Below are 20,731 nucleotides of genomic sequence, written 5' to 3' on the forward strand. Positions count from 1 at the left end.
TAATGGAACGGGAGAGTTTAATTTATAATGGAAATATCAGACAGAGTAATCGAAGCAGATCACCGTATTTAATTAGAGAGATCTTAATTTCCTTATTCGCCAAAGAATCAGATCTTATAGATTTCCAAGATTTTCTTTAAATCCCTTGAATTCCGAAATTCAACCTAGATGACGTCAAAAGTTAAATACGAACCTTATTTTCCTAAATTCAAACCTGACTACGTCAAAAGTTAAAACAAATCTTTATTTCTCATTTCATTCTTTTATGATAGCTTCATTCGTACTCTTTGAATAATCAAATTGTTTTATCCATATTACTCAATGATGATAAAACTCTATTTATTAACTCATATTCGTCATGAAAACATTTTTATTGTTAGCCATGACCACCTCACTCAAATTTTGTGACGAAATTTCTTTAACGGGTAGGTACTGTGACGACCCGAAAATTTCCTACTAAATTTAAACTTAATCTTTATACGATTTTGACACAATAAGCAAAGTTTGTAATGTTGAGTCTCATAATTTTTGAACTATTTACATGAATGATGATTACTCTTCGACTGTTACCAACGATTCACGAACCATTGCTTGTAAATAAATATTTATATATATATATATAAATATAAATATAAGTACATATATAATATATTGAATTAATAAAGTAGACTTTTAAACTAATCGAAATTTAAAATGTAAAATAATACTTAGAATAATTAAAATATTATTAAAATAATTACATATTTATAAATATATAAATATATAAGTTATTATGAATCTATATATATGATTTCTATTAAAGATATATATAATAAGTTATTAAAATAATTGCAAGTTTGAAATATAATTATTATATTAATACTATTATCATTTTATCATTATCATTATTAATAATTAAATTTATTCAATTTATCATTTTTGTTAGTAATAATAAATTGTAAATATCACTTATTATTAATAGTCTCTTTATTAATATTATTATTATTATTATTATTATTATTATTATTATTATTATTATTATTATTATTATTAAAAATATTAATACTCATACATGATGTAGACCAAAAATTCAAGAATTATATATATATATATATATATATATATATATATATATATATATATATATATATATATATATATATATATATATATATATATATATATATATATATATATATATATATATATATATATATATATATTCAAACAAGATATATAAATACAAATTATTATCGATAATAATATTATTATTAGTTTTAGTCAATATCATTCAATATTATTATTATTATTAATCTAATTATTAATAGTAATATTAATAAATTAGAATTTTTGATATTATTATTATTATTATTAATTTTATTATTATGAGTATTATTTATATAATTATTATTAGTATTAATATATACTTAATTAGTTAATAATACAATTTATATATAATTGTATATCTACTTGCAGAATTTGTTTCCTATCTTAATCACACTTTAACAAATTTTGTCTTCTGTCTCTAAACACATTAAAAACCCAAATCAATCGTACAATCTAACACAGAATCATAATCTGACCTTAATTTTTTTATTTATATTCGTACTGATCAATTATATTGTTGTCGATCAACTGGCTATAAAGAAATTCTTTACAAATGTTAATTAAGACCATACAGCCTCACATTATCTGTTACAAACCACAGAATTCAATAACAACTTCTAATTAAACCAAATTCAATCAGAAAAATACGACAGGACAGTTCCTGCCCTGTTCTTGACTTGATTTTTCAAAAAGGTCGATTTTTCAACAGATTTCAAAAAGGGTTAAGGCAGGATTGTTGGAAATAATTCATCTAAACAAACTGGAAAGTTTCACTAACCAAATTTTTATATCAAATTCGAATTTAGGAGTCAAAGTTTCATCTCAAAAAGTCAACCGATCCGTTCCTGGTAAAATTCGAATTCATCTTTATGTTTTAAGTCAACTAAAGGATTCAGAAAGTTTATAACATTGATTTAAAACCTTTTTCATGTTGGAATGTTAATCTAAAACGTTGTAAAAATTAAAATCTGGTTTGATGTTCATCGTTATTTTAACTGTGATATTCAATTTTATGAAATTGAATATATTTTAAAAATACAGAGATGCAGTCGTGTTTGGGATCCATTAATCAAACTATCTGGAAGTTTACAAGCTTCAATTTATTGCATTAATCATTAATCGTCGAGTTAAAGTTTATCAATGAAAAGTCAAAGGGATCGTTCATAGTAAAATTCGAATTGATTTTGATGTTTTCTGTTAAATTAATAATTTATAAAGTTTATATGAATGGATTGAAACCTTTTTCATATTATAATTATAGCCTGAAACTCTCTAATTTTTTTAAATCGAATTTGAGTCATAACTGTTCTTCAAGAACTGATACAGATATTTTTTTTATTTTATGTTTTAATCAAATCTGATACTCACAACTGGTGATTTTTAATTCAATTAAATGATATTAAGAAGGATAAAACGTTTTGCTTTGGGTTTGAACCTTGGTCTATTTAAACTGATGAAGAAGAGGATAACAGTAATACGGGTTCTTATATTTATTTAGGCAGGTAAAATCAGAAAGAAACAGGCGGATGGATGGTTTATGTGGGTGTTGGGGTTTCGAGAGGTCTCGGGTTCGAGTCCCGTCTGCAACATTCTTTTTACGCAAAGATTAAAAAGGGTATACATTTTTTTCTTTTTATTATTATTATTATTATTATTATTATTATTATTATTATTATTATTATTATTATTATTATTATTATTATTATTATTATTATTATTATTATTATTATTTTTATTATTATTATTATTATGATTATTATTGTTAATGTTAGGATTATTATTGTTATAAGTACTCGAATTAAAAGTATTATTATCATTGTTGACACTATCCTTATTATTAGTATTATTAATATAAATAAAGTTGTATTACTATTATTATTACTAAATCATTAATATCAAAATTATCGTTTTTGAACAAATAAATATTATGTACATAGAACATAATTATTATATATACTACAATCATATTAATATTCTATATAACAACATATAAAAAATATTAACATTTCTTAGATAAAGACTTACATACAACAAAATAGGTATTTTTAATATTATACTAAATGTATATATATATATATAAATATTAATATGAACATACTAATCATTTTAAATACATATATAAATAAATATATATAACATATGATTTAAGATATAACATAAAATATAAGTTTTAAATGAAATTTAGTATAAATCTTATATAACTACAAAATATATACAAATAATATATTAACAATTGAAATTATGATATTTCGATTATATGTTTTAATAGAAATGCAATTAATATAGGTTCGTGAATCCGAGGCCAACCCTACAATTGTTCAATGTCGTAATATGTATTTTTACTACAAAATACAATAGGTGAGTTTCATTTGCCTTTTTACCCTTTATATTTTTGGGCTGAGAATACATGCGCAACTTTTATAACTGTTTTACGAAATAGACACAAGTAATCGAAATTACATTCTATGGTTGAATAATCGAAACTGAATATGCCCCTTTTTAGTCTGGTAATCTAAGAATTAGGGAACATACACCTTAATTGACGCGAATCCTAAAGATGGATCTATCGGGCCCAATAAGCCCCATCCAAAGTACCGGATGCTTTAGTACTTCGAAATTTATATCATGTCTGAAGGAGCATCCCGAAATGATGGGGATATTCTTATATGCATATTGTGAATGTCGGTTACCAGATGTTCAATCCATATGAATGATATTTTTGTCTCTATGCACGGGACGTATGTTTATGAGAAATGGAAATATGAAATCTTGTGGTCTATTAAAATTATGAAATGATTATTTATGATAAACTAATGAACTCACCAACCTTTTGGTTGAGACTTTAAAGCATGTTTATTCTCAGGTACGAAAGAAATCTTCCGCTGTGCATTTGCTCATTTTAGAGACATTACTTGGAGTCATTCATGACATATTTCAAAAGACGTTGCATTCGAGTCGTTAAGTTCATCAAGATTATTATCAAGTCATTTATAGTTTGAATATATTATGAAATGGTATGCTTGTCGTCAACTTTCAATGTAATGAAAGTTTGTCTTTTTAAAAACGAATGCAATGTTTGTAAAATGTATCATATAGAGGCCAAGTACCTCGCGATGTAATTAACTGTTGTGAATCATTTATAATTGATATGGACTTCATCCGGATGGATTAGGACGGGTCTCTACAAACTGTGACTACGTCAAAAGTTAAGACGAACCTCTATTTCACCCTTTTGCGATAGCTTCACTCATACTCTTCACATAATCGAATTATTTTATCCATATTATCCAACGGTGATAAAACTCTAATTTTCAACTGATATTCGTCATGAAAACATTCTTATTGTTAGCCATGATGACCTCGATCAAATTTCGGGACGAAATTTCTTTAACGGGTAGATACTGTCACGACCCGGAAAATTTCGACTAATTTCTAACTCAAATCTATATATGATTTCATATTTTGACACGATAAGCAAAGCCTGTTATCCTGAGTCTCAAAATTTTTGAACTGTTTTCTTACATTTATTAAACTTCGACTGCTCTCGATGATTCACGAACCACTATTTGTAAACAGATACATATATATTTAAATATATGAATATGTAATAATAATTTGAAATATAATTTGAAATATTATATGATTTAATAATTAGAATTTATTATGTAAAATAAAATATGATATTATAATAATTATTATTTAAAATATATCAATATATATAATTGAAGTATATTAAATATATATATATATATATATATATATATATATATATATATATATATATATATATATATATATATATATATATACATATATATATATACATATATATATATATAGACATATATATATATATACGTTCGTGAATTCGAGGCCAACCCTGCATTGTTCAGTTTCGTCATATGCATATTTTTACTACAAAATATCGTATTGTGAGTTTCATTTGCTTCCTTTTTAAATGTTTTTGCAATATATATTTTTGGGACTGAGAATACATGTGCTGGTTTTGTAAATGCTTTACAAAATAGATACAAGTACTTGAAACTACATTCTATAGTTGGATTACTATACCGAATATTGCCCGTTAACTTAGTAACCTAAGAATTAGAGAAATGGCCCCTAATTGACACGAATCCTAAAGGTAGATCTACGGGCACTGACCAGCCCCAGTCAGAGATATGAACTGCTTTAATACTTCGATTTATATATATACTGATTGCGATTCCCGGTATATATGGCATACTGATTGCGAAGTGCCGGTATGCGGGGGATATTCTATATGCGTTATGTTAATTTCGGTTACCAGGTGTTCATCATACGAATGATTTTTATACAGATAGCTATATGCCTGTATGTTATTTATGAAAATGAAATCTTGTGGTCTATTACATTATTGAAATGATTGTTTATGATAAACCTATGAACTCACCAACCTTTTGGTTGACACTTTTAAGCATATTTATTCTCAGGTATTAAAGAAACATTCCACTGTGCAATTGCTCATTTAAAAGATATTACTTAGAGCCGTTCATGGCATATTTCGAAAGACGTTGCATTCAAATCATTTGAGTTCAAAAAGATTGTTAATTGATAAATGACAGATTAGTCATTCATATTGGGAAACATATATCATTTGTATCAAAAGATTATATTTTGAAATGAGTTTGTCTTTTAAAAGAATGCAATGTGTGTAAAACATATCATATAGAGGTCAGTACCTCGCAATGGGACCAGATGTAATGCATTTGTCCATATGGATTTGGACGGGGCTTTTTACCCCACCCATGCAGAATACGACATCTGCAAGTCATGACTATAAGAGATAGGGTTGGTCACCCTTGAACTCAATCCTAAGTGTTGGTGCACTTAGAATACTCTCGATGCGCAAACACAGGTGTGTAATTTTAGTCTATGTTGTGTCCACGACAACGTATATGATCTTGAGTATAATATATATGATTAACAAATTTAACTTTGCTTAAGCCGCGCACATAACATGTTAAAAACAATAAGTCAATATACGCGTAATTGGTGTCACCATAATTCAAAAGCGCAAAGCTATACCCAGATCTATGTATACTTAACAATTTACCTAAACAATAAAGGTAATAATACAATCAACAAGAAACATATGTAAGTAACTAGAGGGGGTGAATAGTTACTTAGTGGTTTCGTAAAACAATTTCAAAATCTTTGACAATCAAAACATAAGTTTTAAGTATGGAAGCATTTATGTTTGTTAAAACAAGTATATAAAGAATGTAAGTGCACAAACACAATGATTTATAGTAGTTAGGGAGGATGTTAACTAATCCTCCTTAATCCACTCCCTGATTCACTAATCGGGAGTTAGCTTCACTAAGAATTTCTTTAAACTCGGTGGAGATTCGTTTACACCAAATGATCTTCAATAAGCCGTACCAACACTACTCCTAGATCACACTCGTCTTCACCTTGGACAAGCATCAATTTCCCAATGGAAATATTAATAACTTACTAGTTCCCTTTAAGGAAGAAGGATCACTAGATAATATGATGTTCTTATCACAATATCAGTTCTACTAACTCAATCTCTTATAGTTCTTCAATAAGTCACACCAACCTTACTTAGATCAAACTTGTCTTCACCTTGGACAAGTATTAATTCCCAATAGAATTAATCAACTTCCTAGATCCCTTTAAGGAAGTTGAATCATTAACTAAGATGGTGTTTCCTATCACAAGAACTATTTAACTTCCTTGACCCCCTAAGGAAGTATCTCACAAAGTAAACTTAAAGATCTAAATAATAAGCATGAAGTTTACAATGTAATTCTACTTAGTGTAAGTATAATCACTCTTTCTCTCTTATAATCTCTCCATAGATATGTGCTTGATGCTTGGGAGATCAGATGACATGGCTTTGAAAGTATGTTGGAAAGAGGTGTTCTTCTAGTTTAGCAAAGTGGTGTATTTATATTCCAAGAAAATCTTGACAGACAAAACTGCGGTCGATCCACAGTCGGCCATGGAGTAGACCGTAGAGCCTTCTATCAGCTTTTCAATATATCCGTTAGAGCTCATTTTTCTTTAAATTTTTGGCTTCTTTACCCATTATAGAGCCTTCAAAAGATACTTAATACACCTGAAAGTCCTTGACCTTCATCGTTTACTTTTGGATGCATTCATTGAAGTGGACATAAGATTGCTAAAGAGGAAAGTCACATAGTCTCCCATTATGGTAAATGCAGATTTTTTATGCTTTGACAACTCACAACACTCCAAACATCATATCCCATTTCTTCACCATTTTGTCAATACTTTAATGGATGTATCTTGCCTCATTGGTTGCTTACAACAAGTCAAATGAAACTAATTTAAGTCTTGTAAAGACTCTTTGGGAGTTGCATTTATCCTTTGACAAATCACTACAAGCCAAACACCATATCTCATGTCTTCAAAATATTTGCCAATATTTGATTGCAAGTATATGTATTCATTGGTTACTTGAAACCCTCCAAATAAGACCCATTTGTTTTATATGAAGAATTTTGGGAAGTTACACTAATCACAAATAGATAAGCATACTTAAGTAAGTAATGCTTAATGATTAATCAAGTATAGAGCATCTCTTTAATTGGGACTTAATGACCATCTTTAGGTATTACATTACTTTTAATTGAGATTTAAAAAGATACCCTTTGAAAAATAACTTTTAGCCATACTTGTGTGTTTAACATTAATCATGAGCTAAAAGTGTCATTAAAGCGTCATTAAGTGTGATTAACTAAGATTAGTGTTTTCGTGACCAAAACTCATTTAAATATGAAGGGATCAACTATTCTAAGCATGTTTAAATAGGTTTTGTAAATTATAGATGCCTCGAGGTAGTCAAACATTTTTTGATCAAAAATCCGGACAGTGAGAAACTATGGTCGACCCACGGCTGACCGTGGAGTCGACCGTGTACCTTGTTTCGAAGAACCAAGGTACAGGGCATCCACGGTCTGACCTGCGGTCGACTGTAGACCCAGCCGTGCTTCTCCAGTGTTTTTCAATTGACTCTTTGGACTTAACTATTTTATGTATTGGTCGTTTGCTAGAGATTGTGTAGCCTTGTGAACTTGTGTTGTTTTATAGGATGTTTAAGCACATAAGACTTGGTGTCATCATAAAAACAAAGTGGTTAACATTTGAAATTTATCATTGGATCACTAACCAACACATTACTTAAACAAAAGAGCATTATCATTTACAATCTGTTTACAAAAGCACAGTACGTATATAATACAAAAAATAAAAATTACAATGTAGCATTCAACAGTTGTTCGGCGGTCACGTCTGCATTTTGGGACATCTCGACAAGCTTGGGTACAGCCACATTCTCTAGCTCAACCAAGGCAGCCCTCTCAGCCTCAATAGTGACTGGAGGCAACTTCTTAGCAAAAACAGGTTGCAGGACAGCAGGAACTTCATATGTTTCTTTACAAGCTCCCAGAACCTGCACCTTTCAGACGCTTTAATGGCACGAGAAACATTAGTGAATAGATCATTCATTGTAGGAGAATTGCAAGCACGTTAAACCAATGCCGGAAGCCCAATCTTCAAATTAACAAACTGGTCCCAGGTGTACCTGTGCGACTCCTCCAACCTGCTTGAGTTGCGTGGCATGCTCCTCAGTCACCCTGCAAATATCGGCGTTAGTAGCCTTAAGAGACTCTTCGATGAGCTTCAGCTGGTCCCTTTCGACCCTATTTGACTCAAGTTCTTTAGCAAGCACATCTTTATCGGATGATGCAAGCACAACAGCAGCTTCAGCATGGGCACGAGCGTAATGCTCTGTCTTGAGATCATCATGGAGTGTATTGATAGGATCCCACACCTCCTGCCCACTAAGGGCTTCTTGCCCCAAGCTGGACTCGCCTCTCAAGAGCGCATACTTGCCCTTGATTCTGTGAACGTTGAACAAAAAGTTAGTAAGCGACGTCTGCACGTCCATGTAAAGATCAGCCTCAGGATCCTTCTCAAAAAACTTCAACACGCCAGCAGGAATGTACTCAGCCAAGAACTTTAGCTGAGTCATGGTAGGACGAACTGGCACATTAAGATACTTTTTCAGGTGGTTAAACTCCATAACCACATCCGGACAATTATGAGAAGTCATGAGCAAGCCAAGGACAGTTATGCAAGTTAGAAGTCATGGTCACCAGCATCTGCGCAATAAAAACAGGCATATGCGCGTTAGAAAATATGATGAGCAAGCCAAGGACAATTATGAGAAGTCATGAGAAATGAAAAATACTCACCAGTTATCTTCTTCTTCTTTTTTTGGGATACCCTTATCAGCATGTTTACGCTTCTTCTTCTTTTTTGAAAAAGCGACTTGGTCACTAGGGTTCCCCTGACTTTCAGCGATGGGAGTGAGAACCCTAGTGTTATGGTCGCTGACCTCCTCATCAGTGTGAGGGACTCCTTCCTTAAAGGGAGGTGATATCGGCTAAAAAGTCAAGTTTTCACCTCGGTATTAAGGCCCCAAAACAATAAAGTTCCAAAATTTATCGCCAAAATACCCGCTTCATTGGTTAAAATTGAAGAACAAGTAATTACGAAGAGGGTGAAAAAAGAATCAAGAGAATCGGAGCTAAAACGAAGATTCTAGAGCGAAAACGATGAAAGACAAGAAATCAAGTTACGAACCAGAAAATTCAGCTGACCAGGCAAGCCAAACGGCCTGCCAAACGGCCTACCAAATGGCATGCCTGGCTCACAAATGACCTGCCACATGCCCTCAGCAAACGGCCTCAGCAAACGGGTTGGTCTGGAAAACGGCCCCTGCAAACGGCCTGCCAAACGGCTTGCCAAATGGCCTGCCAGCCATTTGCAGGCAAAAATAAGCTTATTTAAAGGGTCTTTATCATTCATTTCAAACACACACACACTTCAATTCACTTCTTTCTCTCTCTTGTACAATATTAGTCATACTCTCAAGGCTTTTAACTCCGTGCAGGAAACCTAGTACCCAGAGAAGAACGCCGAAGATTGTATTAGGAGCGGTCTGGAGTTTTGAAGTTGCCACTTTTGTATTTGGAACTCGTTTAATCTACTGGTACTTCTATCCCTTGTCTTTATATAATGTCTTCCATTACTATGCTTTGTGATACTGTTGCCGTGATTAACGAGTAGTTATCTTTAGTGTATCTTATGACGTAGTCAATTATAATGCCGAAATTATATTATGGCTTGTGTATGTTGTCAAAATGTTTTCCAATTATGCTTTGAACTCAATCGATTTTCCAACTAATAGAACGTAGTTATTGGCTCTGCTATTGGGAAGTCTTGAACCCCAATTCAGAATACACTATCTGTGTCACCCCTTGGTAAGAGAAGTCTATCGGATACAATGTGAGTTTGACTGAGGCACACCGGTTGTAGTAAGTCCACCGAGCCTTGGATTCCAACTAAGGACTCTTTCATAGTGAAACATCTAACTAGACCCTTAGTATATTGTCGGTCCTAGACCATGCTAGTGTAGTCACCAAGCATATAAACTTCGGACGTGCACGCTGAAGCACAACGGTTGTTGTTTGCTGTACCTCTGCTAAGTAAGGCCATGGAACACGGTTAATGTTGACTAGTATACTTCACCATAACGCTGTCTCGAGCATTGCACCCCGCTTGAGGGATTCTTGGTTAATTAAGGAACTGTTTGTTCGAACACATAAAGGATTGGATCGTTAGGATAATCGAACGTGTTCATGGAAGTCAAACTTGACTTGGCCATGGTGTTCTTTACGGTTGAACTCTTTTAAGGGCCTAAATATCTTTTAAACTAATCATTAACGAAAGCATCAAGGCAAATCACGTCTCTCGGATACGAAAAACCATGTATTCTATTATACTTAAGAAAGTTTAGACCATTTTGGAATGTTAATACGTCACCCAACCGAGTCACTCAATTGGATGAGCCATCTGAACGTGTATGCCTGTAGTCAGACTGCACGGGCGTCGGGGGTAAGGGACGTTTCTGTCTATTCAGAATCTTCAAGCCTATCGCATTACCAAGTGACATGTCTTATGACAGGACCATTTAGGACTAGTGTAGTAATACAAGGTCACTGCCTATCCATGAGCCAGTATTCCATAATACCGGCAAAGTAACTGATGAAATCATAGCATGCACTTTTTTTAGCTTTATATGAATTACAAATTTTATCGTATTTACTTTACTTTATCTAGAAAACCCAAAATTAGGTAATCAACCACTACTCCTGCACCTTAGAATTATCTTAAGTTTTAGATATAGGTTCGATTCTACTGATATCTCAAAAATACGACTCTAGATCATACTTCCTTTACTCATAATAAGGAGTAGTAAGATTTAGGCCCCGCTAAATATAAATTTAAAACACCGTCACCGCCTTAATTGTGGTCGATTCTGACACCTTGCGGCCTAACGACACAACATACATAAATCGTCCGTTTTGACCGTACCACGGTGGTGACATCAAAGTTTTTGGCGCCGCTGCAGGGGAACTGGTATCAGACAATACTGCCTCTATCAAACTCATTCACAAGCATTTAAGTGGTGTCTAAGAAAGACAATTATACACGAACTTGCTTGTTGGATTTTCTGAATAGTCTCCAATTATATTAGAACTAAAAGGATCCTGCCTCTCCGTAGTTGGCCTGACCACTTGGTTTGTTGAATAGTTCGTGCAAAGCTCTGTTATCGAAATATCATGAAATCAGTAGCAAGAATCAAAAACATATCTATAATTAGGATAATTAGAATAACTTATTTTAGAATGCCTTAGACTACTTTAGATTAAGATTACCTTAGACTCCCTTAGACTAATTTAGAAACCTAGTTTATCTACGTACTTAAAATTTAAAAACAACAAAAAGAGGCATACCCATTGTATGACCCAAACCTGATCTAGACCAGGGCCATTGTTATTCGTACCTGATCCAGACTCCATAATCTCTAAAGAAGCACGAATCAGAAAACAAATGGCGTTACGCGTTACTTTAGCATAAAACACTAAACCCTCGATTAAAGGTCAAGGAGGACCGATCAGATTTCCTGAGATTCAAGGACACTCATTCGAGTTAAAACATCATATTATACAGCTCATTCAAAATGGCTGTCAATTCCATGGATTACCGAATGACGATCCTAATTCTCACCTTGATAAATTCATATCTCTTTCGAATTCCTACAAACAGCCAGGGATAGGACAAGATATAGTCCGGCTATACTTGTTCCCCTATTCTCTCACTCATCATGCTTAAACATGTTTCGAAGGACTGGAAAAAGATTCCATCACATCTTGGACGGAGATGGCTACTAAATTCCTAACCAAATATTTCCCTCTTTCTAAACAAACCAAACTCAAGAATGACATCATTAACTTTAAACAAAGTTATGATGAATCTCTTTACACTGCATGGGAGCGATTCAAAACCCTGCTGAAGAAATTCCCTAATCATCAGTTATAATGGTCAGCCCAAATCTGCACCTTCTACAATGGTCTTACGGTAAATCATAGGACGACGATCGATGTCGCCGCTCAAGAAAATCTGATGAACCAAACCGCAGACGAAGCATGGGAGTTGCTTTAGAACATGACAATGCATCATCATGACTGAAACAGTGGTGAAACAACCTCATCATCTGCACCACTCTCCGCACTTAATAATCAAACAGAGGCCATCAAATGAAATGTCCCGTTCATATCGATTATAAATGTTTCATATTAATTAATTTTGTTGCGAGGTTTTGACCTCTATATGAGACCTTTTTCTAAGACTTCATTCGTTTTTAAAGAAAACCATAACCTTTATTTTATCGATAAAGGTTTAAAATCATAACGTAGATTATCAAGTAATGATAATCTAAAAGATAACGTTTTACACACGACCATTACATAATGGTTTACATTACTATTACACATCGATATAAATCTCCGAATGCAGCTTTTAAACAATATATTACAAGCATGCAGACTCCAATTCTTGTCCTTATTTTAGCATGCAATAGCGAAAGCTCTTAATAATCACCTGAGAATAAACATGCTTACAACGTCAACAAAAATGTTGGTGAGTTATAGGTTTAACCTATATATTTATTAAATCGTAATAATAATTCACAAGATTTCATATTTCCGTTTCTCATAAACATCATGCATGCGTATAGCCATCTGCATAAAAATTATTCATATGAATTGAATACCTGGTAACCGACATTAACCTTAATGCATAGAATATCCCCACAGACATATCGTTTGTATAATAATAATCTTGAAGTACTAAATCCATCCATAAACATGAATGGGGGTTGTTAGGCTCAATAGATCTATCTTTAGGATTCGCGTCAATTAGGGGCCATTTCCCTAATTCTTAGGTTACCAGACTTGAAGGGCGATATTCGATTTCGATAATCCAACCATAGAATGTAGTTTTGCGTACTTGTGTCTATTTTGTAAAACATTTATAAAACTGCATGTATTCCCATCCCAAAAATATTAGATTTTAAAAGTGGAACTATAACTCACTTTCACGTATTTTCACTTCGTCGGAAAATAAGACTTGGCCACGGGTCGATTCACGAACCTATAACAAATATATACATATATCAAAGTATGATAGAAATATATTCATACCATATTTTATTACGTTTTAACGATTTAAGTTTGTTAAGTTAACAGTCCAACGTTAGTAGTCCACAATTAGTTGTCCACAATTAGTAGTACAGAAATAAATCAATATATATTATCTCGAATCAATCCACGACCCAGTGTATACAAGTCTCATACTCGATCACAAATCAAAGTATATATATTATTTTGGAATCAACCTCAACCCTGTATAGCTAACTCGATCATTACCGTATATAGAGTGTCCATGGTTGTTCCAAATAATATATATAGATGACGTCGATATGATATGTCAAAACATTGTATACATGTCTATGGTCTATCAAGATTACATAATATATGTTAGAATACATGTATAATACAATATAAGTTAGTTAAGTTATGGTTAGTATAGATTTGTTACAAAGTTTCACGTAGCTAAAACAAGTAAAATTATCCGATTTTGTTTTACCCATAATTTCTTCGTTTTAAATCCGTTTTGAGTGAATCCAATTGCTATGGTTTCATATAGAACCAAAGATTAATAATCTAAACAGAAAAAGTATAGGTTTATAGTCGGAAATATAAGTTACAAGTCATTTTTGTAAGAGGTAGTCATTTCAGTCGAAAGGACGACGTCTAGATGACTCTTTTGAAAAACATACTTTCACTTTGAGTTTAACCATGATTTTTGGATATAGTTTCATGTTCATAAGAAATATCATTTTCTCAGAAGAATAACTTTTAAATCAAAGTTTATCATAGTTTTTAATTATCCAACCCAAAACAGCCCCCGGTTTTACTATGACGGCGTATGTCCGGTTTTACGGTGTTCTTCGTGTTTCCAGGTTTTAAATCATTAAGTTAGCATATCATATAGATATAGAACATGTGTTTAGTTGATTTTAAAAGTTAATTTAAAAGGATTAACTTTGTTTGCGAACAAGTTTAGAATTAACTATACTATGTTATAGTGATTACAAGTTTAAATCTTCGAATAAGATAGTTATATATATATATATATATATATATATATATATATATATATATATATATATATATATATATATATATATATATATATATATATATATATATGAATCGAATGATGTTATGAACATCATTACTACCTCAAGTTTAGTAGGTAAACCTACTTGAAGTGACAAGAAATGATCTAGCGTCAAAGGATTCTTGGATGGCTTGAAAGTTCTTGAAGTAGAATCATGACACGAAAACAAGTTCAAGTAAAATTTCTACTCGAATTTAGATTGTTATAGTTATAGAAATTGAATCCAAGTTTGAATATGAGTATTACCTTGACTTAGAGAGATAACTTACTGTAAATAACAAAGCTTTCTTGATCCTAGATGATTGCTTGGAATGGATTAAAAAGCTTGGAAGTAGACTTGCAAACTTGAAAGGATTTTCGAAGTGTTCTTGAAGTGTTCTTCCTATGATGATTATAGCTTGATTCTTGAAATAGTTTTTGATGAAAATGATGATTTGATTACTGGAAAATTGCTTCTTGATGTGTGTGTGTGTGTGTTGAGAGAGAATTAGAAAGAAAAATGGAAATGAAATGAAGTGAATGGTGAGTGGTGAGTGGGGTTAAAAGGAGTTCTAGTTAGTTGACTAGTTCATGGTAGAAGTTAAACTTGATTAGTCATGCATGACATAATCAAGAGTGGAATCCCATGCTAGTTCCTATTGGTATATACCCATAGTAAGTACGTCTAGAAGCTGGGTATAATACGAGTACGAAGACTAAATGAATACGAGTAGAATTGTTGACGAAAATGAATGAGAATGTAATTGTAACCATTTTTGTTAAGTATGAGTGTTTTGATATATGTCTTGAAGTCTTTCAAAAGTATATTAATACATCTTAGTACGCTACATGTATATATATTTTAACTGAGTCATTAAGTCGTCGTTAGTCGTTACATGTAAGTGCTATTTCGAAACCTTTAAGTTAACGATCTTGTTAAATGTAATTAATCCATTGTTATTATACTTAAATGAGATGAGATGTTAAGTTGTTATGTTAACATGATAACATGGAGTATGAATATATCTTAATATCTGATAATGCTAAAAATGAACATATATTTCATAGCATTATCCCTCGAGAAAGACAAGCTTTTAGTTACAATTGTTCTATTTACAAGTGATATTCGTTTAAATAATAAAAGGTGAAGACAAAAGACAGATTCAACGATTTGAAGTCGCAAATGACCAAAAAGCTAAAAAGTACAAAGTACAATCAAAGTGGTTCAAATTATTGATGAGAAACATCTAGAAATTACAAGAGTACGAGCCGCAAAACCCAAAGAACAAGATATTAAATTGTACGCAAGGACGTTCGAAAATCCGAAACCGGGACCAGAGTCAACTCTCAACGCGTTACGCAACGGACTAAAAATTACAAGTCAACTATGCACATGAATATAATATAATATATAATTAATTCTTCAAATTATATATATATTGTATTATATATTAAAACCGTTGGCAAACAAGAAAACAAAAACATTTGGGCTGGATCCAGCTGGCCATGCGATCGCATGGCCTGGAAGAACAAAACCCATGCGATCGCATGGCCCCAAAAGTTGGGTCAGGTCCTATAAATTTCGCGTGTTTTGGCCGAATTTTATACACATAATTCAATCTCTCACTCTCTACGATATATATATATATATATATATATATATATATATATATATATATATATATATATATATATATATATATATATATATATATATAATTTATAAATTTAATTTTAATTTAAGATTAATAATAATAAGATTATGTTAGCGAATATTGTAAGTGTGTAAGTCGAAATTCTGTCCGTGTAACGCTACGCTATTATTAATCATTGTAAGTTATGTTCAACCTTTTTAAATTAATGTCTAGTAGCTAAGTTATTATTATGCTTATTTAAATCGAAGTAATCGTGATGTTGAGCTAAATATTAAAGACGGGGTAATTGGGCTTTATACCATAATTGGGGTTTGGACAAAAGAACGACACTTGTGGAAATTAGACTATGGGCTATTAATAGGCTTTATATTTGTTTAATTGAATGATAGTTCGTTAATTTAATATAAAGATTTACAATTGGACGTAATTATAAATAACCACATACACTCAATCGGACACGATGGGCGGGATATTTATAAGTACAAATAATCGTTCATTTGACCGGACACGGGAATGGATTAATAGTCAATGGACTCATTAAAATAGGGGTGGATTACATGCAAGGATACTTGGTGTAATTGATAATAAAGTATTAAAACCTTATTACAGTTTAAGTCCCCAATTAGTTGGAATATTTGACTTCGGATATAAGGATAATTTGATGAGGACACTCGCACTTTAAATTTGTGAATGATGGACTGTTATGGACAAAAACCAAATGGACATATCGAGTAATCCAGTACAAAGGACAATTAACCCATGGTAATAAACTAAAATCAACACGTCAAACATCATAATTACGGAAGTTTAAATAAGCATAATTCCTTTATTTTATATCTCATCGCACTTTTATTTACTGTCATTTTATTTATCGCACTTTTTAATTAATGTACTTTTCAATTATCGCAATTTTATTTATCGTCATTTTATTTATCGCACTTTAATTATTGTCATTTACTTTATGCTTTAAATTAAGTTATATTTATTTTTAATATTTTACATTCGGTTTTAACTGCAACTAAAGTTTTAAAATCGATAAACCGGTCATTAAACGGTAAAACCCCCTTTTATAATATTAATACTACTTATATATATATATATATTTATATTTATACAAAAATAGTTTTAAAAATATAGCGTTAAACTTGGCTAGTTCCCTGTGGACGAACCAGACTTACTAAAAACTACACTACTGTACGATTAGGTACACTGCCTATAAGTGTTGTAGGAAGGTTTAGGTATATTCACTCTATAAATAAATAAATAATTTGTGTAAAATTGTATCATATTTAATAGTATTTCGCAATAAAAATATAACCATTTCTTACCCCTCTGCTTTAACATCAAGTATTTTTGGCGCCGCTGCCGGGGAATTCTTAAACGCCGGAAGCGAAATGCTATATATATATATATATGTATATATATATATATATATATATATATATATATATATATATATATAAAAGATTTTTATTAGGTTTCAATTTCTTTTTGTAAAAATACGTTTTAAATATTAAAAATACAAAAATAAATAATATATATATATATATATATATATATATATATATATATATATATATATATATATATATATATATATATATATATATAAGAATTTGTTTAAAATATATAAATTATAAAATATTTCTATTTCTATTTTAGTTTGTAAAAATATAAGTTTTTATTTATTTTATATAAATACTTTATATAAATATAAAACAGAAAATTAAAAATCAAAAATATAAATATAAAAAGTATACGGCCCAATACTGTAGCAGCCCACAACTTGTGGCCTGGTTTCCTAATTCATGCAATCGCATGAATATTTAACTAGCACTCCATGCGATCGCATGGAGTGATTTGACTGGCCTGATCCTAGTACGTACGAAATTAGGGTTACGGTTATTATTATTATTATTATTAATTAATTCTAATTAGGGTTAAGTATAATAATATTTAATTTAGTTTTATTTATTTTGTAATTTTAGTTTTAATTAGTTTTATTAATATAATAAATTAATACTTTTATAAAATAAATAATATAAAAATAATATTTTTATAAAAATTGTATTTTTTTTACAACTTTAATTTTTATTTTTATATTTTATATCTTTTTATTCATAATATTTGTATTTTTATCGTTCGTAATTAGTTTTTAATCTAGTATTTGCCGTAGTTATTTTTATTTCTAGATTTTTAGGCTTTGCCGTAAAATCCTTTAAGTGCTTTTTCTTTAGACTAAGATTTAGGTGCTTGAGAATTTTACGACTTCGCTCATCGCTTTAATATTTAATAAACTTTAGTACCTTTTTAAGTTATTACCGTTTTGGATATACAATTCCTTTATATATATATATATATATATATATATATATATATATATATATATATATATATATATATATATATATATATATATATATATACATACATATATATATATATATATATATATATATATATATATATATATATATATATATACATTTAATACCTTTAGACGTAAGTTTTAAATTTTAGTTTTTAGACTTTTAATTTTCGACGCTGCATTTTATTATTTTTTCAACGCTTATTTTTTGACCTTTTATTTTTCGACATTTTTCGACGCGCTCTTTTTCTTTCTTATTTCTCGACGCTCTAGTTTTTAGGACATATAATTTTCTATTTCTTCTCTAAAAATTCAAAACGAAAAATTATTTTAATCGGTTAAATTGATAGACACCCAAAATTTTCTGGTTCATAGTAATAGTTGAATTTGTTAGTGGCGAGTTGTGGGCTTCCGATTTAAAGGGTCCTGGCTACCTGCTGCATCTATTGGCTATTCGAAATGTGGGCAAAATCAGAAAAGTCTATTAATTTGATAACTTATATAATTTTTATCTTTTATAACTAATAGGATATTCTGTGAATGCACCGAGCAAAACGTTCACCACCTTTTATACGTTCACCACCTGTAACTCGATCAAGACATCTAGCCAATATTGTCGCCGTTGATTTTTCTTTAGAATCGTCATCTAGTCGACCAAGTACTCCAATTCAAATTTCCGATAATCCATTTTTTGAACCCGACATCACAATTGAGAATCCGGAGGATATTTAGGGACAATTCAGAGATCCTGAACCACTAATCATTCCTCCTGAACCACAAATCACTCATCCAGAAATTGTCGAGGAAGAAACCATTAAGTCAGAATCCTTTAGCAATTCAGATTCAACAAATTCAATAATGGAAAATCTGGAACCTCTAAGTATGGAAGACCGAATGAGAGCTAAACGCACTGGTCAAGGTCACGCAATTACTCAACCAGACATTAATGCGCCAGATTATGATATCAAAGGACAAATCCTACACATGGTAACTAATCAATGCCAATTTAGTGGTGCATCGAAGGAAGATCCAAATGAACATCTTCGTACCTTTAATAGAATCTGTACTCTATTTAAAATCCGAGAAGTTGAGGATGAACAGATATATCTCATGTTATTTCCATGGACTTTAAAGGGAGAAGCCAAAGATTGGTTAGAATCGTTACCTGAAGGGGCGATTGATACATGGGATGTTTTAGTTGAAAATTTTCTTAAACAATTCTTTCTGGCATCTAAAGCCGTGAGACTTCAAGGAGAAATTGTAACGTTCACGCAGAAGCCAAATGAAACTTTATATGAAGCATGGACAAGATTTGGAAAGTTATTGAGAGGATGTCCGCAACATGGTTTAGACACTTATCAAATAGTATAAATATTCTACCAAGGATGCGACATCACTACACGCAAAGACATCGATATAGCAGCTGGTGGTTCCATTATGAAGAAAACCTCAACTGAAGCTTAAAAATTATTGATAACACTGCTTCCCACTCACATGAGTGGCATCAAGAAAAAGATATCGTTAGATCATCTAAAGCGGCTAGAGCCGATTCTAGCCATGACTTCGATTCCATTTCCGCAAAGATAGATGCTGTCGAGAGACAAATGGAAAAGTTGACTAAAGATTTTCACTCAATACGAATTAGTTGTGAGCAGTGTGAAGGACCACATTTGACAAAAGATTGTCTCAGTATTGAACAAACAATGGAACAAAGAGAGAATGTTTCATATATAAACCAAAGGCCTGGAAATAATTATCAAAATAATTATCAACCGCCAAGACCAATCTACAATCAAAATCAGAATTATAACTGAAATTTTCCATACAACAACCAACAAGGTCCTAGCAATCAACAAGGTCCTAGCAATCAACAAGTATCTAACAATACTTACAACCAGCAAAGACCTATTTTTCAAAATAAACCACCACAAACCGATGATAAAAAGTCAAATTTAGAAGA

The 20,731-nt window shown here is 31.2% G+C and overlaps 1 non-coding gene across 1 annotated transcript; it reads right to left on the reverse strand.

Annotated features, from left to right (window-relative positions):
- Positions 1-12,454: 12,454 nt before the first annotated feature.
- Positions 12,455-12,560, reverse strand: LOC139903603 (small nucleolar RNA R71). Its single transcript, XR_011778413.1, has one exon. It is a non-coding gene; the product is annotated as a small nucleolar RNA R71 (small nucleolar RNA).
- Positions 12,561-20,731: the final 8,171 nt, after the last annotated feature.

The sequence above is a fragment of the Rutidosis leptorrhynchoides genome, chromosome 3 (assembly GCF_046630445.1).
Source record: "Rutidosis leptorrhynchoides isolate AG116_Rl617_1_P2 chromosome 3, CSIRO_AGI_Rlap_v1, whole genome shotgun sequence".
Lineage (NCBI taxonomy): Eukaryota > Viridiplantae > Streptophyta > Magnoliopsida > Asterales > Asteraceae > Rutidosis > Rutidosis leptorrhynchoides.